The 22,817-nt window shown below is 44.6% G+C and overlaps 1 protein-coding gene across 3 annotated transcripts in view; it reads left to right on the plus strand.

Moving 5' to 3' along the window:
- The first annotated feature begins 1,960 nt into the window (after positions 1–1,960).
- The window catches only part of BACH2 (BACH transcriptional regulator 2), a 181,734-nt gene continuing 160,877 nt past the window's right edge, over positions 1,961–22,817 (plus strand). For all 3 annotated transcript variants that reach the window (XM_021545439.3, XM_021545448.3, XM_077782304.1), the window contains exon 1: positions 1,961–2,310. The gene's annotated coding sequence lies outside the window, so the exon portion shown is untranslated. The remainder of the gene's footprint in view (positions 2,311–22,817) is intronic.

Genomic DNA, 22,817 nt, shown 5'->3' on the forward strand with positions numbered 1-22,817 from the left:
TTTACACAAGTGGATAATAGTGCAAAATGCAAAATGGGGAGAATCACATTTTTTAAAAGTGACTATATGCTTCCCCTGAAATACAAAGAGTTGAATCTAGGTTGACAACATAGTTTTCTGTAGTTTAGCAGACTTCAAAAATGCAGGTAGCTGATGCAATTTCAGAAGACATCATTGAGAAAACTTCACAGGAATGGCTCCTTTCTAAAAGATACAGAAAACACAGTATATCATCTGGCTATAGTGAAAGGGGGAAACAGAGGATGAAAATACACAATGAAAACTGACAAACGCAGAAAAAATAACAAACATGCACATGTTAATTACTGAACGTGCTTTTGCTAGCAGTAGGTCACCATCATTCTTTATTGACATTTACTGCAACGGCAATTTCTTTTTCAAGATCATTGACCCAGGAAAATGTAACCCTCTAGTTATCCAACGCCCTTTAATTAGAGATGTCTCCAAAGATAATCTCACTCACGGCCCCTATTGTGAATCATTTATTCTCCAACTTTCCTTTTTATCAGCTGTCTTTCATCTTTATGTTTTTCTGTCCAGGCTCGGCTGAGTAACTCGGGCTTGCAGAATGCTAATGCTGCTTATTCATTTACCGGTTCTCCCAACTGCATTTCATGGCCACTGACATTTGGGGTCTCGCTCAAAAGCACAGGCTGCCGGCACCAGGATAATTTGCAGGAATCACAGCTTTCCACTTGGCAAAAGAAACCGTGGCACCAAGCCTCGGAGTGGGAAAAGGGTTCGGATTCGGGTGGTTCACTCACACACACACACACTCACTCACACGCACACGCACACACACACAGCCGAGAGGAGGTGAAGAACAATCCGCGCTCCCGCGTCGGGAACACGCGGTCGGGGTTTTGTTTTTGTTTTCAGTCCCGGGAGCGCTCACCTCCCCGCGCGATGCTCGGCACGGCTGACTCATGACTGCTGGGCGCTTGCGGTCGGCACTACAAGTAGGATGAGGTTTCTCCGGGGGGCGGAGCGCGCAAAATACCGCAGGCATCAACACCGAGGCGACCCCGCTGGCAGCCAGGGGTGACCGGGGTGGGTGTTCTCTGCCCTGCCCGTCGCACCCTTCCCAGTGCCTTCCCACCGCCACAGCCGCCGTAGCGGGGCCCCCTCAGTCCGCCCCCGCCGCCATGGCGGCCCCTCGCGGCGGACTACGGCTCCCAGAGCCCCCCGCGGCCGCCGGCGCGACCCCCGGTGCGGGGTCTGGCGGCACACGCACGCACGCACGCACCCCCTCTCTCGCGCGCACACACACACACACATATACACAAACAGACATGTATACATACATACATACATACACAAGACACATACATACATACATACACACAGACACACACATACATACATGCACACACACACATGCACACACAAACACACGCACTGCCGCGGGAGGGAGCGAGCGAGCCCGTGCCGCGCATGCGCTGACCGCTTGCGGAGGGGCGGGAGGGGCGGGGCGGGCGGAGCGCCGGCGGCGCCACCGCTATTCGCGGAGCGGCCGTACGCCGCTCCCCGTGCGTAGGGGCCGCGGCGGGCGTAGGCGCGGCGGCGGGCGCTGCGCCGTTGGCGTAGCGTTGTTGTGAATGGAGCGCGCGGCGGGGCGGGGAGGGTGACGTCAGCCTGCGAATGTCAACAATGTAGCGATTGAGGGGCGGGGGCGGCGCCGGGCCGGGGCGCGGGAGGCGGCGGCGGGCGGCGGAGCCGGGCAGCAGCAGCGGCCGCGGCAGCAGCAGCAGCACAGCAGCGCCGCCTTCTCTCCTCCGCCTCCACCGGCCGGGCTGCCACCGCCGCCGGCCCCGGGTGCCGCTCCGGCAGCGACACAGCCGCCGCGGTGCTGCTCCCCCTCCCCCCCCGCTCCGCCGCCCGCCCTCTCTCCACCCGCCCTCCCTCCGCTGCGGCTTTCTCTCCTCCTCCGGCCCCCCTGCCAGCCCTCCCCTCCTTCCCTCCCTTCCCCCTTTATTTTTCTCCGCAAGACTTTGGCTCTGGAAACAGCTGGTTCAAAGCAATCGCCATGTGATGATCGTCTGGGTCGGGTTTTTTTTTTTTCATTTGGGGGGGGGAGGGTGCAGGTTTCTGACCGCAGAGAAATACTAATAAGAATTTCCGAAACAACAGCAGCAGCAACAACAAGAGCAACCTCCCCCTTCCCCAAACCTCCTCAGCCGTAACAGCCCCCCCACCCCCGGGCCCACTCCACCCCGCCCCACTGCCTCTCCCACCTCCCTCCCAGGCTGCAGCGAGAGGGGCGACCCCCGAAAGTTGCGCGGAGGCGAGGTGAGTGCGCCTGTTCCGCGGCTCGGCAGCCCCGCCGGGAAGGGCAACGGGCGGGAGGGGGGCGAAGTTTGGGGGGAGGCTGGCCGTGCGTGGGGGGGGGCAGCGTGGCTTCTCCCCTCCTTCTCCTCCTCCTCCCAAGCACAGCAGCTGTTGCGCGGGGTCAGGCGGGGGGCTGCACCCCCGCCCCCGGAGCTCCGCGGGCTTTGCAGGCGCGCTTAGCGCTTATTCCTTAAAGTGGGAAATACGCGCGTTGCGTAACGGGGAGTGCGCGGCGGGCGCGCGTGTGTCCGTGCGCGCTCTCCGCTCCCCTCCGCGCTGCCTCGCACGGGCGGGACCCGGGCAGCCCCTCCGCCGCGCCCGGCGCCGCGGCCACCTGCACCCGCGTCCCGCCGCGCCCCCGCTGCCCCCGGTCCCGTGGGCTCGGGGAGGGATGCGAACTCCGGTAACAGTTTCTAGGATCCTTAAGGCGCGGCGTGCGGGCAGGGCAGCGCGCCGCGGAGACGCTGGCTGTCATGAAAGAGGCTAAGTGTGAAACCGTGCCTCTCCTTTTGTGGAGCGGGCTATTTTGGTCATGCAGCGGGTGTCTCGCTTAAATCGCTTCAGTTGCCGTGAGATCATTGTGCCCTTGTTATTGAAGCTCCGGAGTAAACCCCGGGTTTCAGTCTTTACTAATAAACGTGAGGCAGGGACGACATCTGATTAGAAATACTCTTTAAGATGTTGGAAAGACTGGGAAATTACAGCGTTCCTGTTTATTCTTGTTGAAGCCGTGTCAGTGTTTTCATGATGAAAGCCCGTTTTCAGAGACTTTGGAACTGTCGCTAAACTTGTGCATATTTTAATTTTTTTTTTCTGAGGCTCGAGCTGAAAACAAGTTGGGTTTTATTTTTTTGGGTTTTTTTTTTGAGCTGGGAATTGTCTGAGATTCTGCCGTAGCTAGTGGAATGCTCTGCAGTTTGGGGAGGGTGGTGATGCTTGGGTAAATTGACTTTTTTAGATATGTAAATACTGAAATCTGAGATAATTGCTGAGATGAGATGGGTAGAATAAAACGATAAGGTGGTGTGTTAGGCTTTTACTGCAACAGCCCCATAGACAACAGATCTAAACCACTGTTCTAGGAGCTTTACATGTGACAAATAGAAATAAAATTCCACCTCACATGTGGGCTTGCTCTTTTAAAAGCCTTGTTGCCTTTTGTGTCCACCCGCCTGCCCCCTGTCACTGGGATCTGGACAGCTGTGCAGCAGAATGGATCGGCGTTGTACTTCCCTGCCGTGTGCTGAACCTGAGCTTTCAGCGTTGCTTTTCACATTTGACCCTTCAGCTTCAAAGGCTGTTCTGAAGGTGCTCTGCAAGGAATGGAAGGAAGCCGTGACTAATTGGAAAAGTAGAGAACTGAAAAATCAGGATCATAGGTCTAGTTTTCTTGTTAGTTTCCTCTGTAACGCCGGGTGAGCCACTCAAACAGATGTACGCTAGTACACAGCTGCCAAGCGGGCAAGAGAGGTCCCTAGTGATTTTGGAGATAGGGTTCTCAGGATATTTAGTGATCTTTTGCAGAAATGCTACAGAGGAGCAGAGTGTGCATTTCTGGGCAATGCTGGACAACGCTGCTGTGAGACCTGAGGTTAAACAGATACAATTTTTTTAAACTTTTACCGTTGTGGAGGGTAGATGGGGAAGATGCACACAGTGAATAGATGATTAATGCACATGCTGACAGATGTGTTAATCAACAGCAATTGTTTATGTTGAAGTGTCTCACACTGGGAAACAGTTCTAGGGCAGGTACTCCTAGTCTTTTTCTGACCCAGAAGCACATCTGGAGCATCTGTTGGTGCTAATGTGCATGCTGGCAGATTGCTCTGGTGAGGTAGGTGGGATTCCTTCCTCTCTTTTCCTCTTGGCTTTCAGTCATTCATTTTGCAGCAAGAAAACATTGGCTGTTTGCTCTTTTGTGTTGGGGAGGAAGTTAGGCATAAAACCTGAGTTTATGAGGAGATTTTGGTAAATCTTTGACACTGGAGAAGTCTTCAGATACTCATTGAAATAATTAAGTCTCCATAATATATAGCAGTCTTACATACCTCTTTCTGCAAGTGCACAGTAAAAGACAAAGAGCTGAAAATAAAACCCTGTATAGATGACATGTAGTGTGGAATATGTGACAGAAGTTGCTTGCCTTTGCTTATTTTAAAACTTTTGTTGCTTGATTTTTCAGTTTGAAGTGACAGTTTTTCTTAATGAGGCTGCAGTGTGATTGCCTATTATTTTCTTCTAGGTTTTCTCTAAAGGTGTAGTGTAAAAAAAAAAAAATCAGGGTGTTTTTTTTTAAGAATAGAAATAGATGTTTTGTCACTGTGACATTCTTTTTGGGTAGGGCTTCACATATGTGCAGATAAAGAAACTTCCCAGACCATAGCAAAGAGAGGTTTATGGCACTAAGCTGAAAAATGAGATGGGTAACATTAATATATGCAAAGTAATCTTTTCAGTAGTAATGGCGTTTTTATGTAATAAACTTGGTAAAATTGAATAGTATTTATTGTGTGACATGAACAGTGTCTCTTGTGGTTTTAATTTAGGTGGTATGAACATGGTTTATGTATTCAAATCAAAATGTGTATGCCTTTTTACTCAAAGGAATACTTTGTGAATGGCTTCTTAGTTTATGCTAAGAATGTACCTGCAGTGTTGGGCAGGTCTGACTTAGATTTGAAGGAATGCATGCTTCTTTCACCTCTGGGTCTGAATTTCCAGCTCAGTTCATTTTGGGTGTGATGCTTGTATATAAGGGTTTTCTGCGTTGAGCAGTTAGGGAAAATACACTAATCATTCCATTGATGTGCTGAAGAAAATTCAGGTTTAAACTTCATGCTTTCTCTGAGTTACTCCTGCTGCTTTCAGTGGTCCTGCAGACTCCATATGCTTTAAGAGAATGTGTAGAGTGTTGTTCTCATACTGCAGTTCTTCACTGATATTTGAACAGGTGCCCAAATGATTTTGTTGTAGTTTTGGGCAGTAGAGTTCTACTCCCAGTAACTCCTGATTTCCAGAATAGTGCTCAAAGTACTCATTCAGATTGTTACAAAAACGGTCATCATTCCTTTAAATGCAGCCAAAAGATACTAACCTTGGCAGCTGTCTGAATATTACACATTTATTTGAAGCTTGCATCAAGATGTTAAATGTATGAATATAGCCAGCTGAGTTGCAATGTGCTCATCTTGCTTTTTAGATAGGCAGAAACATCTTTGTAGTGGATTGAAAAGAGCACTGCATATATGCCACTCTTAGACTATGAATTACAATTTTAAAGCAGGCAAGCGGAGAAATGTATACAAATGCTGCCTCTATGACCAGTGATGGACTTGCATCTTTTGAGTTACTAGAATTAATGATCAAAGAGCAACCACATGTTCAGAACAGGCAAAAAAAAAAAAAAAAAAAAACCAAAAAACAACCCACCAGGAATGAGGGCATAAGTTTTGGGACAGCCCTTAATGCTAAAAGTTCTGATCTGTCAAAAATTTGGCTCAGAAGACTCCTCTGCTCAATTGTATTGATCTTCATGGAAAAGGAGCCGCAGCAACAATCTGAAGAACATCACCTGTGCTGCACTGGCATCTCAGCAGATCAATAGATGTGTCCCTGTTTAGCTTGAAAAAGACTGTCTATAAAAGCTTCTAATACAGTAAGGGCTGAACTGCAGCTCCTGTGTGTAACCCCTCAGCCCTCGCTGACTTCTCTGTCTGCTCCCCCTTTGCTTTTTACACGTGCTGCTGCAAACCTGCCCTCAGAGCCAGCTGGGACATTTCAGATTCAGTGCTTTAAAGGAGATGGAGGAGGTGGTGCAGGTGGTGGTTGCAGGGGCAACAGACATGGAGACGTGAGTTATGCCTTTTTTTTTTTTCTTTTTAATTTGAAAGGTGACCTAAAATGGTCAGATCCTCCCAGATTTATTCCTAAGACCTATCATTTGCATACAACTGTCTCTGCTCTCAGCTGAACAAGATGTTTGAAAAGCTATTAGGAACTAAAACCATGGGAATAAGGGAATTTCCAGTTTATCCCTAGTAAGAGGTAAGAGTTGAAACAGAAGCCTGAAGCTTTTTTTTTTTTTTTTTTCTCCTGAGTGTTGAAAACAAATCAGCTAGGCTGTGATGGGTAGATGGGGTTTGGTGCACAGGTTCAAAAGGAGACTCCCCACTAAGAAAAACAGGAACTCTGCTGCCTGTCACCACGCAGGGCTTCTGGGCTGTGGAGCAGCAATTTAGTTTTTTGAAGAGGAAAAGCGGCTTAAATAAACAAAATGACCCTTGAGACTTAATCACAGCTACTTATTATAGCTGACATTCACTGAGGGCTTCTTTTTCCTTTTTTTTTCTTCTTTTTTCTTTAGCAATCGCTTTAAAATTTAAACCTGAACTAGGAAAACAGGAACTGTAGGTGTAGTGGTGTTCCTTCGCCCCGATTTGCATGCAGGCTGTTTTTTATGTAGCGGGTAGGTGTGTTCGGTGTGTGTGCGAGCAATTGGACGTGTCAGCAGTTTCCTACGAGCCGCTCTTGCTGACTCACGTGTCTGGTGCAGCTTGGAGCTACCCTGGCTATAAACTATCCACAATAGGAGGCGCGGGCAGAGAGACCGGCAGTGCCGAGCTGCTGTTCAAAGGTTATTTTCGGTTCTCCGGTCACTGCTTTGCTGTGGTTTTCTTCCCCAGCAACATCAAAACACACTGTCATTTCGCCAGGCTGCCATTCCTCTAGGTGCGGAGGGTGAAGTGGAAGTTCATTGTGCCGCTGCAGAGGTTGCGCTCCAAGTGCGTTCTGATGCTACTGATCAGCAAGCTAAACCTCTGGGGTTTAGGTGTTTTTGTCGGTGTTGTTTTTTTTCTTTTCTTTTGGTTTTCTCTCTTTTTTTTTTTTTTTTTGTGTTTACATAGTGATTGGGTTTTTTTGTTTTTGTTTTTTTTTTTAGGTGACTGGGGTGTTACCAAAAAGTCCCCATAGCACCATTTGGAATTTGGGTATGGCAAGTCTAACCTATGAATTGTGTTTTCCCTTTCCAAATGCAGGCTGTGCTGGGGAGTCTACCTACCCTCCACCCCTATTTATGGAATAAATCTTCTTTAAAGTCAGCAAGGAATTATGATTAAACTTAAAAAAACCTGGGTTTAGCTGTCTTTCATTTTCAAAAATTTTCTATTTCTTAGTCTCGTTTTTACCTCCTGTGTGGCAATATCACTGGCTGCTAGCATGAAAGGATTCCTTCATCTGCTCACGCTCTTGTACAACAGCTTCTTTATTTACAGGCTCTATTCTGATTACTCATAAGGATTCTAAAATGATAGCTGCTGCTGAGTGATGATTTTTAACTGATCTTCTTGTTGTGGTTTTTGGGTTTTTTTTCTTCCCTTCTTTCTTCTTTCTTTCTTAGCTGATCACAAAAGCCTTTGCAGAAGTGGAGTGAATTAGCCATCTGCAGTTCTGGATTTATTATGAGGGAGTTTAGATTTATAGTTGTCTTTTGTGCAGTTTTCTTCTTCTTGTGGAATGGGGTGAAAAATAAGCGGTCTTTGAAAGTGTGATAACGAAAATCAGCTGCTATAGAACAGGGTTTAAAAACAAGGTGAGTTCATATCACTTGTTTTGTTTTTAGTCAACTACTTTGACCAGTAATTAATAGAAAACCACACTGAGAGCTTTGTAACACATGAAGAAAATGGGTGTTCTTGGTTTCTGCCAATACAAATGACTCATCAGTATCAGTAGGGTTTCTACTTCTAATAATAAAACTGTGGAAGACCTTTAAAACATGTGGTTTTCACCCCTACTCATAGTGAAAGGTTGGAAAATATTACTTTGAGGATTTTTTTTTTTTAACTTATGGAAGATTTAGGGATTTGCTGTGCAGCAGTGAAAGATCTTTTACTCTCCAAAGAAAGCCTACTTATACCTACTTTTTGCACTTCTTGCAGTGCGAAAGTCTTCCCCTCTCCTGTCTTCTTCTCAGTGTTTTGCATTTCACCGTTGAGTATTGCTGATCCTTAGCCTCGATGTCAGAGATGCGCATCTGGAAAATATAATGTATTTATGTCAACTGCGGGAAGACTTGGCACACCACCTCATCTTGCCAAGCTGCTGTTCTCTACCTCTCTTCCAGTCTGGTGAAGAGAGGGGCAGTAAGACTGCTGAGTGACCTGTATTGCTGTTTCAGCTGGGGGTCAGAGGATGCAGTGAGGAAGATAAACAGAAAATAGGAGTTGAAACATAAATGACAGCTGTAGGATGTGTCTGTCACTACCTGGAAGGAAGCATGCATCTTCCAGTACTGAAAGCGATACTGAAAAAAGCGCAAATCGGAAAGTGATCTGTTAAATTATTTTATTTTTCTCTCTCTCTTAAAAAGTAATAGGTTTGAGCCTTTGAGTTGTTTACTTTGTTGTAAAGATTCTGTGCTGTGTTCAATGCAGTGAAGTAACCTCTAGCTCATTCTGCTTTTTGTTTGAAAGTGTGCCCTATAGATTGTGTGGTTATTTTGTTTTTATGTAAGCAGAGTATGCCCTTCATGGTGTTACAGTGTATCACATTTTAATTCTTTTATTCAAGGTGTTGTACTTTGAATGGTAGTCCAATCAGTGTCTCCTGATCTTCTGCATTAATATTTAGTGTTGCTATCTGTTTTCAAGTTGCCTGTGTTGTTACAAGGTTTAGGGGCTATAGATGAGGCAGAGCTAGTATTTTCTTCCCTGTTAGAGTGAAAATTCCCACATTTATGAAGCCTCCATGTTTACTTTCTCTGTTGTTGCAATATTTATACTAGTAAGTTATTGCTTGCAAGAATATGATGGTTCTTTGTTCCTTCTTTTTCCATTTTAAAGCAGAGTGTGTTTTTAACAAAATCTACTCAGAAAATCTAGGCTTATCCCATCTTCCTCATTGTCAGCGGGCATCTTTTACCACTAAATATTAATATATATTAATGTAGTTGGTTTTGGTTGTGCTGAAATACCTTGGATGTGTTTGTCAGTTTCTTGTGTAACCAGACTGCAATGGAAAACCTTTATCTTGTAGCCTCTTACTGGGAGAAGTGCACTAAAAATAGAGGTGCAGAAGCCTGTAGAAATAAAACTTTACAACATGTGGAAATCCAGTTGTTCGTAACATGGCAACAATAGGCAAGTTTTATTATTTTCAGATGGATATAGCGTAAAAGGCTGAATTCCAACTTAAGGGATTTATTTAGGGACAATTCTTACTGAAGTTCACAGAAGAATAATTGATAAAGACTGCAAAACAAGGTGTCAGTGGTCATTCAGAGTTCAAGAGGACACAGGTTCAGCACTCTGAGTTCTTTAGAAAAGCATGGCATTAGAAGTGCTGTGAGTGTTGGCTCATGGCAAATGAATAATGGGTCTAGATCTCATTGACGTTTTGAGTTCTTGACTCTGAAGTTGGATTTGTGTCCAAAATCACAGGGCTAGACCTTTGAAGGGAAGGTAACAGTGTTGCTGCCAGATTTGGGGCTGTGATTCTGCTCAGCATCTCCTCTCCTTGCCTTTTCTTGCCATGGCACCTGTCTCATCCCACAGTGGGCCAGCCCTGAGAACTAAATTGGCAGGAAATTTCTCTGTCCGTGTGTATGTCTGTGCATATTAACTTTGCTGTGCAGTCAAGAACCTGGATAATGCATCAAATTAAACCAAAACTTGTTAAAAGGCTTAGGCTGGCCATGGGACATCTGGTCCCCAAAGTGCACTGACAGTCACTGCATCATGCCCCATCTCCTGAAGGAGAACTTTACATTCGAAGAGATGAGCAGACCTGGTGACTATGGAGAAGTTTTTGAACCATGTGGCTGCATTCCTAAACCCTCGGGTCTTCTCGAAGCCTTTTATCGCTCTGGGGATGATGGTGAGCAATGTTGAGTAACAGGTTCAGCAGATGACCTGAGTGACTTGAATTTACTCAGATGAGGGAGTGAGTCTAATGTCATCCTTCAAAACAAGAGGGTGAAACTGAGAGCTGGTATTGCCTTGTGCCACTGGGTGGGAGCAGGAGGTCCTGCTTGGCCATGTGCATTGGCTGTGCTGATTCAGCTTTTCAACCTATACACAATCAATTTATCAATTTACCATTTCCTTAACCCTGGCTAATTTTCCTAGGCAATTTGAAGAGTAAGACCACAGGTCCAAAGAGCAGCAGAGCTAATGTGGGAAAGACAAGGGAGAGCAGTGAGTGCAGCAAGTTGCTGAGGGGCAAACCCAGATCTCCTAAATTTGCTGTCTGTAGCTTTACCCCATCAGGCTGCTGGAGCTGGGTGGCTGTTGTTTGGGAGGGGGATGGCACTGCTGCCTCTTTCCTATGTTCTTCAGCAGCACCCTGGGATGACTTTCTGCAAAGCTGAATGGTGGTTGTGCATTAGGCAAACTTTTCACCAGACCTTGAGTAGCAAAAATGAAAATGGAACCTTTTGGTTAGGTCCTCTTCTTGAGCTGGGAAATCTAAATCCTGCTTCAGGTCAGCTTCAGGTGTCTGCTGTGCCTGAGGTACTTTTGTGTGTTCTGTACCCTGCCAAGTGCTTGTGACTCAACTCAGCAATTTAACTTCATTTCCAATCCCTTAATTTGTTCCTGTAACTCACTAAATGTGTACCAAGGGAAAGTGTGGAGCAGAGTTCTTACAGAAGTCCAAATTAAGCAAAGCCGTGAAGTAATCATGGGGCATATCAGTAAGCTAACCCCAGTGTAAAACTCATGGTAAATTATGAAATTTATGCATAGTTTGTCATAGTTGGAAATTCATGGGCAATGCAAATTTGAACACTTTGCAAGAAAATTTTTTTGTTTGTCTTTTCCCCCTTCTTGGTCCTCTTCATTTGTCTTTTTAGACTAAAAGTAGAGTCAGTGATTCATTCAGTAATCTCTTTCTTGGACAGTTAGTCATCTGCCAATTTGTGTTAACTTTCCACTTTGTTCAGAAAGTGAGTAATGCTTAATGCACCAACCAGCAAATTCCAAGCTTAAAAAGGTGTGAGTATCATTCAGATCATCTCTAAACTTTCTCTAAAAATTTTTTACTATTTGGTAAGATCAAAGTAAAGGACAAGCAGCTATAGTCCATTTGTTTTGTCTAGCCCCTGTTACTAAAGCAAAACACAGGGTTGCAAATGCAGTGCACAAGTACAAGCAACCCACATGTTATTTAGCCAGTCTAATGCTTCTTGTTTCTTCCCAAATACTACTTTCAAGGGGTAAATACTGCTTCCATGGTTCTTTTTTTCCTCCCCAGAGTGCCATGGCTTGTTAATTTCTATTGTTTCCTACCTCAACAAACTGTAATGCTATCAAGGCTAATTTAGTGAAAATAGCTTGCAAGGAAAGTAGTAATTGGTATTAGCTGTCTGCCACAAATATTTCTGGTGCTTTTAATGATGAGTTTTGGTAGAGGAAAGAAATATTGTGCTGTTGAATTGTTATCTATACGGAACTTATAGCTATGAAGTCTTTCTATAGCAGTGGGGTAGATATTTTGATTTCAAAGTGATGCCAGTTATTTCTGGAGATGAACACAGTACTTGATTGAATCACTTGAGAATTTAACTGCTTTCTTCTTTCTTATGAAAACTGGAGTAGCGTAAAGAGCAACAAGGTCAGTTATGTCATAGGAGAATTTTATAGGACTAAAGTCTTTACAGTCTGCTCCAAAATAACAAGAAAGAGCTGACTACTACACTCAGCAGCAAAGGAATTCAAAGCGTAGATGAGACTTGAGTGTTTTGGAGAGGGTGTGCATGTGCAGGAGGGTAGGGCAAGGTGGCAGTGATAAGCATGAATGCCAGAAGTGGTTTGCTTGCCCCACACATTTCCTTGTTTGTTACTCAAGTGCCTTGTTGTCCTTCCCCACCACTTGCAGTCTATTTCTTGCAGTGAAGTTGTCTTCTCTATGATTGTCCTTTGGTACAGGTGGTTTTAGGGTTTCCTGGTGCCACAGTTCTGTAAACAAACAATGCAAAAGCTGATAGAGAGGTAAGAATAACCTTTGGTTATAGGGTCTGTAGTCTGCAGCCTGATGGGGCCATAGCAGAATTCTGTTGTGCTCAGCTGTTGTCAGAATAAAAACATGATTTGGTCTTGGAAGAAAAGGTAGAAGATCAATTTTCCTAGACTGGATTCCTATAATTCCTAGAATCCAGTTCAATTCCATGTAAAAAATTATCCTGGTAACCATGTTCCAGAGTGAAGAATTAGGGCTTCTGCAAGGTTTTCCCTTCCAGTCTTTGCACCTCAGGAAGTTTTGATCGTTTGGTGAAGCTTTGGACAAACAGCCATACCAGGGATGCTTATTTGATCATGCTCCCTTGGGATTTGCCCCTCCTGGTTACCTGCACATTTTCCAGCATCAGCAGTGTTAGTTAATACAATCCATCTTCCTCCTGCCTTCTGGGATGTCTATGCCCACACTAGCATTGCTTGCATATTTCTGATTTAAATCTTCAGAGCATCGTGAAGAAGTTCCTTGCTAGTTTTGGGGTGAAGGTAGGGGTGGGAAGGCAGAAAAGAGCAAAGGCTGAGGTCGGTGGTGCAGCTCTCAGTTGAGTTTGGTGCAGTCTGTGCATGTGTGACTCAAGCAATGGCTGATTCACCGCCTGAAGGTGGTTTGGGATTTGCTTGGTGTTTTTTTGTTTGTAAAGTAGTAGTCCACCCAGAGGTGAGAATTAGTGCCCTTTTGTTGGACTATGAGCAAACCAGAACTGTGAGAAATGTCTTTGTTCCCAGCCTATTGCTCCAAATGCTGGGCAACAGACCTGGAGCGCTGAACTGATGTTGGAAGAGGTGGGCATCTGGCTTTCCTGGGACTGTGCAGGGTTTGAGGGATAGCTTAATTGACGCATTTGACACCTCAGGTTGCAGGTCACCTGGATGGGGCAGAGAAGGCTGTAGGATTTATAGCTGTACTTGGTAACACCTGGCACAATTGCTTTCTTTAGCGAGTCAGAGATCATGGGGTGAAGGAGAGATGACTAGGTGCCTGACATCTTGTATATGTTGAAGCCCACAAAAGGGCAGTGTTGATTGTTGCAAAGCTGAAATTGCGTTCAGGGCATTTTTATCTGAGAAAACAGATATCTATTTATGTGGTTTTGTCCCCTGCCCACCTTTCATTTGTTACTTGACTGTAAAGCTTAGGCTATTGCCAGGAACATGGGCACCTCTTGCTATCATCCTGCACAGAGAGGTGCCCGAGGAGGTGCAGCCCAGCGAGGGATCTCCTGTGTATTTGTGGAGGGGTATCTCCTGCCCCAACTCACTCTGCAGGTGTGCTGTACAGTTGGTTAGAGAAACCGCAAGTTAAAGGGTTTGCTAGGGTGAAACAGTTTACAAATAGCTTTTCAGTGTTTGCTTTTATTTTTAACTCCCTCCCCACCCATGGGTCCCTCCTCTAGCGTATCTGCAAAAGTGAAATAGCTCAAGAAAGAGATCGTTGCAGAATAGGCAAAGTGCCCCAAGAGTTTCCAGAGGACCTATGGAAAACAAGCTATTTTCCCTGGGTCTTTTTTCTGCTCCTTTCTTCTTTGGGGTTTAAAACTTCTTTCTCTGTGGATGCTGGGTTTTTCAGGGGAGTGGGGAGCGTCACATGATTCTTTTTTTTTTTTCCTCTTGGTTTACCTTTTTTTTTTTTGCTTTCCCTTCAAGACTGGCCACTGACAAAAAGATACCTATAACGTTGTATTTGAAACTGGTAGAGGCAGGGTGCCCTTCTGGCACCTGCAAGGAGAGCCCCCAAATCAAGTTGTGCTGCCCTGGCACCAGTTCCCAGTGTCCCCAGTATCATGGTCCCTATGGCCAGGCATATTCTCTCTGGCACTTGGTGTGTGTCCTTTTTGCCCTAATTTTAGGTTATCACAGGGAAGTGATCTCAATCATATAGCCTCATCTAAGCATGAGAGAAAATTTAAACTTTTCTCTATTTTATTTTCCTAACCAATGTTCAATTGCTTATGGAAAATTCTGGTCAAAAGGGTAAATTTTCTTTACTGGGTGTTTAATCTCAAAACCACAGCACTCTGTACCCAGGACACAATAGTGGTAATGCCATGCTTACAGCCTTTTTCCAGCACAGTGTAGGTGTGGGTAGGTGTGCGTGCGGGGGAGAAAGGGAAAGGGCACGAATGTGATGGAGGGGTTCTCTTTTGCTCCTTGGGCTGCTTTTCTGGTTTGTTTTTTAAATTAAAAAATGAGAAGGTAATTTTGGCTTGCTCACAGATGAGGTTAATCATTGCAGAGAGAGATCCGAAGCTGGTTCTCCACGTATGTATTTTCACACATGTGTTGCTGGCTGCGTGCATACTTTGCGGCTGGCACAGCATAGCTGGAAAGTATGTGGGAGCATGTCTGCTTCCTCTGAGGCTGCTACAGGTGGTTGGGAGGGTGGGGGGTGGAGGAGGAGATGCTGGAGGCAGGCAAGGTACATCACCCATTTCCTTTGGCGTGTGTTGTGTGCTCCAAGCCGCTGCCTTGCCGGCAGCCAAGCGGCTGCATGTCGCGCCCGCGGTACTTCGTCTTTGCACTTACTGGAGGTTTATGACTAAGTTTGTGGTTTAATATGCCCTTTTTAGGTATGCAAAGGGTTTAAAATTATCTAGTGTTGTGTTTCTTCTTTTTTATTTTTTTTTTCCCCATGGCATTTTCTGCCTTTAAAAGTTTCCATAATTTTTAGAGGGCAAGAAGCATAAGTTCATTTCTAAAAGAGAAAAGAAAGTTTGCCCTGATTACTCATCAGCTAAAAGTATGCATTTTTACCTTTCAAGGATCGCTTTTTGAGACTAAATAATTGGCTTGTAAGTTTTAAATACCTAATGTAAACTGTTGGAGAGCCTTAAAATTAAATAAAAAGAAAGCTAAATTACCTGGAGTTTGTGAGGAAGCATTCTCTCTTTAGATGAGATGCCTTTCTTCTGCAGCTGTACGTACCATGAATCTTGGTGTTAAGATTTGCAAGTACAGATTTCTTCCTTGTAATTTTGAAGTCTTTACTTGGGAGCTTGTAGTTTTCCTGAACTGTTCAGGTGCCTCTTAATGCCTTCAATACTTGTTGAATGTATTGCATGTGGCTTATATTCCCTTACATTGCAGATGAAATGCAATGACCCAGCAAGCTACACTGGATAAAATTGCATGGCCTAGGCTAGGAAGGAGGTGGAAATGGAAGAGAGCAGACCTACACATGCACATCTTGCTTGATGTAACACTTCTTTCTTAGCAGGTTGTGCTGCTTTTGTGCCTGTGGTTCCTTTTTTCTTTTTTTTTTTCATGTCCTGAGCTGCTGTGGAGCAGGATATAGTTTACATACTCCTATTTTTTTAATGAAGAAAAGTGTGGTTTTTGCATGAAGGTGCCTGGAATATTTGGCATCAGCTTGATTGACAGGAACTCCAGATGCTCTGCTCCAGGGAAGTTTGAGCAAGTTGAACTGTCAGTTGTAGCTATTAGGTATCAGAGGTGCATAGCAGTCTTTCTGATGTTTGTGTCACTTCCTATCTCCTTGTCAACTGAGATGGCTACTGAAGGACACAACAGTAGTTCTCCTCTGCGTGTTTGACACTTTAGAAAATATTGATACACAACCACTGTGGAAGCCTTAAGGCTTGATAAATTTTTGGAAAGGGAGTAAGTGCAGGGAAATCTGATGTTCCTCAAAGATCAATGAATCCATGCATCATTAAAAGATCCATGAATTATTAGCAAAGTCACACAGAATTAAACTGATTTAATTTGGGAAAAGGTACTGAAAGTCTCATGGCAGCTTGGCTTTAGCTTAGCTCCTGCAGAAAGAGTGCTGATTTGGTGTCTTTTGTGTATTATTTGCTTTGGACTTCGGGTTGCTGTTCTTTGTAACCCTGCAATCCACACATGTATAGATCATGTGTTCCAAATGTCCCTCCATGATTGCTGCAGGAGCTCCAGGAGCAGCTCAAGTAGATGGTTCCAGTCCTCCACCAGAGGATTTGCTGCTGAGTGCTACCTGCCATTGGTCTTGAGAGCTCAACAACTGCTGTGGAATTAACCATGCTCCCTGCACCAATGGACCACTCATGCCTCTTGGGTAATGCAGCCCGTGAGAATGGCCTCTGAATTGCTCGTGAGGGAAAGATCATGATTTAAGAGCTGTGTGAAAAAAGGAACAAGATGAGGGAGGTTGAGTTGAAATAATCATAAATGTTATGTGCAGCTGCCAGGCTGGAATTGTTGGATTAGAAAATGAGGGAGAAAAAGGTGCAAAGCCAAGAAGCATCTGAGAAAAAAATCAGGAATTATACAAAGGGTAAAAATGAGAAGACAGTCAAAGTCCAGTACTCTGTCACGCTGGAAAGGGAAACACATAATTAAAACTCCTGTGTTGAAGTAGGTAATGTAGGAACTACAACCACATACCTGTTCTAATTAGCTGCTTCTTTAGTATCCTCACTTCAAAATTAGCCCCCAAAAAAGCTGCTTGCTTACAGGAAACCGCGTTTTTGACTAGAAGGTACAGTAAAAAGACAGGGTGGGGCATAAATGTGCTGTATGGCATAAAAGTCAAAGTCAAGTGTATGCTGCAGAGCAGTGTGCATGAATCCATGGCACTTTTCTTTTTCAAAAAGGGTTCAGAAGGTATTGTGCTCTCAAGAATACCACACCAAGGCTTGAGCAGTTGAAAAAGGCACTTAGCAGTTACAGGGAGCTTTAAAACACTTGACTCCCTGAAATTACGCAAGCGTTAGTTCAGCACACAGAGCTTGCACACTGACCAGAGGCACGGCAAATACAATTTTGATTTATTTTTTTAGCAGTCCTGCTGGTAGACGTAAATGAAGCAGATTGAGATCTCACCGTGGTTGCAAGCTGTGGCAGAAAAATTAGCACCACACTTTCCAATGGAAGCAGAACAAAAATGTAAAGTCTGCCAATTAAATTGGAAACAGCTCTTAATTTTCCCTCTCCTCCTCCTCCTCCCCCAAAGGATGAATGGCTTACTTTTCTGGATGGAACTTTGTGTAATGACTCATAGTTTTATATGGATCAGTGTGAATATGTAGGTGAGGGAGATGCTGGTATCTAAGAAACTATAGTGTCTGGAAGAAGTGTCCTGGAACACGGAATAAATGAACATTTGATCTGTTTCTTATCCTGAATTAATGGAAACATAAATGTAGAGTATCTTCCTCCCTTTACTCCCTCTCCTTCCAGATGCACTTATCAGATACGAAGGAGGTTTATGGTGAACAGGGAACATGCCTGTTATGCTAACTGAATTAGTCACTAAAATAAGGGTATTTCCCTTGCCCGCTCTGAAATGCACATGGACAAGGCACTAGGAGGCAGAACTGTGGCACTGCAGACATCAGCAAGAGCATGCTGAGTTCTGTGATGCCCTTTGTTAGGTGGATATTGTTCTTAAAGGTTTCTAGCAAGGAAAGAAAAGCCCTTCCACCTTTTTGCACTGTGCTTCTTTGGTCAGAGGACACTGAGGGCATGCCTTACACAGCATCTGGAGGGAAGAGCATCACACACATTGCTCTTTTGCTGGCACTGTGGCATACCTTGTGTTAGACTGTGTCACCATCATTCTTGCTGCTATAAAGGAGTAGATAGGGCAGCCTTATTCCTATTTGGCTAAGCCAAAATCTCATGGCTCCGCAGTCATGTATAGCTGGCAACTTGAGCTGAAAGTATGGATTCACATGGGGCTTCTCCAGAGGACTGCCAAGTTTTCACCTCAAGGCTCCTGGCTTACCCTCTCCTGTCTGCAACCATTTGCTATACATCCACTTGGATCAGAATAGCTGTTAAGGGCAGGTCTGGGGAAGTGATTGTCTCCCTGTGTTTGGCACGGGTGAGGACGTACCTTGAATACTGCATTTAGTTTTGGGACCCTCACAACAGGAAGGACTTGTTTGAGGTGCCAAAGCATGTCCACAGAAGGGTAACAAAGCTGGTCTGAAATACACATTTTAGAGGGAGCAGCTTGTTCAGCAGGAGGCTCAGGAGGGACCTTATTGCTATCTACACCTACTTGAAAGGAGATTATAGACAGCTGGGGGGTCAGTCTCTTCTCCCAAGTAAAAAGCCTTAGGACAAGAGGAAATTGCCTCAAATTGCATCAGAGAAGGTGTAGATTGGATATTAGGGAAAAGTTCTTCATAGAAGGGGCTGTCAAGCATTGGAACAGGCTGCCCAGGACACTGGTGGGCTCTATCCCTTGAGGTATTTAAAAGACATGTATGTGTGGCATTTGGGGACATGATTATTTACTGTTGGACTTGTTAATGCTTGGACTTGATGATCTTAGAGGTCTTTTCCAACCTAAGCAATTCTGTGATTCTAGTAAAACCCCTGTCAATGAAATGTTCAGATTAGAGAAAAATAAAAAGACCGCTTTCTCCAGTGATATTTCAAACTTGGTAATTTAGCCATGTTTCTAGTAAGTGGTAAAAGTAAGGGGTTGGTGCATTGCAGTAGAGAAGATCAAGGAGGTCAAGGAGTCAGAGGAGGATGGACTTGTGTTGACCTGGAGTTGCTCCAGGTACACACAGTAGGGTCTCCACGCATCAATTTTGTTTCCTCTTCTTAGTCTGCAGCAATGTCATTTGGTCCTCAGCAAAAATGACCTTCCATGTGGAGTCTCCATTAATGGCAAAAGCAAAAGAGATAACTATTCTTACACCCTTATATGACAGTCATTCCTAAAATTGGATCTTATGTAATGAACTGTCCTTGTTGAGCAGTTTTCTGAAAGCCTGATGTAATTGGGTCCTCATTTTGAGGAGTTCACCGTAGCTTACTTGAGCGTTTAGTTGTAGGGGCCTTGTTTTCACATCCCAAACCTGCAGACATGTATTGTGCTAGTATAGCATTGTTCCTAGGTAAGGGGATTGGAAATCCTGAGGTCAGTTCTGAGCTCCTGGGCTCTGTTTTCTTCAGGCAGTGTGTTGCTCCTCTTCTCTGGGAGGACCCTGGCTATGGAGTCTCCTCAGTTCTCTGCAGGAGAAAACTTCAGCTTTCCTTTCAAGCACGATGCCATGCAAGACTTACCCTCAGGGTGCCACAATACCCTGGGAACGTTTTCTGGAGAAGGGGAAATGTGTTTGCATTAAAAACACACTAACACTACCACCAAAAAGAAGCAGCTGCTTCTCATATAAGTGTGGGGGGGGAATCCCACACTGTCTTCAGAGTCATAGACTTATTTGGTCATGTGCAGTATCTCAGACCTCCCACCATCACATGTCAAGGAGGTCTGACTTCCATTTTAAAACTAGTACCTGGCATGGAATAGAGTTGTACTGAAGCCTTATTGCCTAGAAACCCAAACATGGACACATCCAGAATTCATGTAGTTTAGTGTAATTTCTTGAAAAGTGTTTAAAACTCCCAGTGTTTATTTTGGATCCTCAATGCAAGGCACAGGAGGGTATTTTATGATTAATGAGCTTTTCTGCATATGTTTTTTTGTGCTTCTTGGCATTTAGTAGTTTCAGTGACCTAGCTTTTTGCTTCATTTCTGTCTTGTTGGCATTGTCATCAGTAGTCTCTCATGAGGTACAAGAATCTACCCTCAACTAGCCTGTCTCTTCTTAGCTGCAAGATGCACCCCATCACTCGTGTAGCTTTTCTGTCCCATTACCACCATCACTCATTTTGTTCTCTGCTTTTGCACAAAACAATTCCTGTAACACATAAAGCCATCATCCTCACCTTGAAAACAGGATCTGCTTAAGTTGGGGAGCAGCATTATACTGGAATTTTTGGCCTAACTATGAAGAGGTTAAGTTGGGTACCAGGAGTCTGGCCACAATACTTACTGCTCAGGGGGAGTTAGGTTTGCACTCCAGGCTGGTCCCCATGCACGGCAGGCTGGTGGTCCCAGTCACTGCAGCTGCTGTGATGGCTCCGTAAGCCTGTCCCACACTGAAACACTGGCTGTAGGAAGAAATGCCCTTCACCTGCCTTTGTCCTCAAAAATAGAGAAACACCAGCTAAAAGTACATGGTTCCTGGTACTCACATGAGAAACCAAGTTTTTCCTCTATGGATATGTGAGAATTTTATCAGTGAGGGGGGTTTGACTTAGACATGGGACTGATCCTTCATCTAAGACAGTGTGAGGAACTTCTGACGCTGAAGATAAGCAATTTATCCTTTCAGATGGGAGCTTTCTCAACTGGTGGCAGGCTGTATATGGCACATCAATCACTGCCTCCCCTGGGGTTTCTCTCTGCAGCTGCAGACCATGTGCTTGTGTATGTTGCATTCACCAAAGAGGTGGGGGTAGTAGCTAGCCAGCTGTAAATCAGTGAATCACTGTAGGGGAAATTATTTCCCTTGGGCAGCAGAATGTTGTGCTGGAGCAGAGGCTGTTTGGCAGGCCCTCCAGTGGTTCAGGGGACCCATGCCACTACTCTGGTGGCTCACCTGGGCTGGAGAAGGGACTCCTGGTTGTCAGGTCCCACATGCTTTACAGCCATTCTGAAACTGTCCATGTCATTTCCTCTGCTACTTTGACCAAGGTATGGGCAGGAATGTGGGGACAGAGGGCTGGAACATGAGCCAGTGTCTCTGCAGAGCAAGAGCAGGGAGATGGAGGACTATTGAAAAATAAGGGCGTATTGCAGGTTGGCAATAGGTCTTCAGGGACTGGAGCATGAGAAAAGCATGCTTTTGCTTCTCTGTCAGTCAGACTTAGACCTCCTTTCCTGCCTTTCTCCTACTGAGAGAGTGGTTAAGAAGTCATCTAATCATCCTGTCAGAAGTCCTGCTTGTTGCTTCTGCCCAGCTGAAGAGGCAGCCATAAGTTTTCTTTTTTTCTTGGCTGTTGATGCATGAGGGAGTTCAGTTTGTTTTGCTCATATACAGCTAGTCTATCTATATAGTAAATATTTTTTGTCTTTCTCCAAACACTAGATACAACACACCTGCTTTTTTCAGTGAAGGATGTGTATTGATTTAACTAATTGTCTTAAATGAAGGAAGTCAGCAAGTAGATGGAGGATTTTAATTTCTTTGAAGCCGTTCAGGAAAGGCATCTGGATTTCTATTCTGCATATGTCCTTATTCCAACCCATGCTTGACTAGTTTGGGAAGTGCTGTGATGAGCACCTTATGTGGTGAGCTCTGTCACCTGCGTGAGTGGCTGGATGATCATCGCAGAGGCTGCTGAAGGTATGCCTGAATGTCTGGGGCAGAGAAATTGGCTCAGCTTCATTTTTTATGGAGGAAGCCTTAGAGGTTTGAATGAGCTTTTTCTCCATCCTGGTGAGTAACCCAATAGAGTAAGGCTTTCCAGCTGTTGGAAAAAGTTGCTAGGTGACAGCCTAGTGCTTCAGGGCAAAGGCATCCGCCTCAGAGCTTGGTTTCCAGCACAGTAAGGGGAACAGGTGAGATAGGATGGGGTAGTTTTTCCTGTGATTGACTAGTGTTAGTCTTTTTTGCACTTTGCTCTGAATCTTCTGTAGATTTATGCCCTGAAGCCTCTGTAGATTTACTTCCTGAAGCTGATGGTGGGCTGGATCATGAATGTGATCTGAGAAGGCATTTTCTTGTGTACAGTATAAACTATTATATTGACAGTATTTCCTCTGAATGATGCATTTGGGAGTCTTGTAAAAAAATGTAAACAAAAAGTACTACTCTGTGGGGAACACTTAACTTCTGCAGAAATGAAAATGAGCAAAACAAAATGCAGCATATCACATCCAGCAGATCACTATCCAGCATCCTGTGAAATAGATAAAGGGATGGGAGACACTGCATTGACCTATGCTGATTTAGGGTCCCATCTCCTCCAAATGGAGTAGAAGAGCTATAGTGAAGGTTAACACAAAAGCAGCCATTCCCTGTATGGGACAGCAAAGACCATACTTACCAACTGTGATCCAAATAATGAAACAGTTTTCACTGTGGGTTTTTGGTGATTATTTCCTTTGCCTGGGAAGGGTATTGTTTGAAAATTGGAGCTCATAAATATGTAGTGAGGCCTTGGTGCTCTGGGCACTATTATATTGCTGTTAAAAATGTATGGCAAAGCTGTTCCAATACATTTCCTCTTGGATCCTGAATAGGAGGAATATCACAGAGACAGTATGGTGGATCAGATGTAGCCTTGTTAGTGAAAAGTGGAAGATAATGTTGATTTAAAGAAATCACCCCTTGGGTGTAAATGCTTTCGGTAGGTCAAGGGGATGGCAGAGGCTCTGGAACAGGTCACAGCATGGAAGTAAAGTGTGAATGTGACCATTAGCAATTGAGTCCAGCAAGGAAGGTATCCTGTTTTGTACTCATGGATTGTACTTTTCAGTTCTTACAAAACCCCAGATGTACCACTTTCAAAGTGTTGGGCCTTGCATAGTAGTATATCATCTTTCTCAGGAAATATATACATAATAGCATTGTTTTAGTGGGCACAAATCCTTGCTTGGGCTACAAACATGTGCTTTGGATGGGATGTGTTTGTGCATGTAGTTTT

The sequence above is a fragment of the Lonchura striata genome, chromosome 3 (genome assembly GCF_046129695.1).
Source record: "Lonchura striata isolate bLonStr1 chromosome 3, bLonStr1.mat, whole genome shotgun sequence".
NCBI classification, from domain to species: Eukaryota; Metazoa; Chordata; class Aves; order Passeriformes; family Estrildidae; genus Lonchura; species Lonchura striata.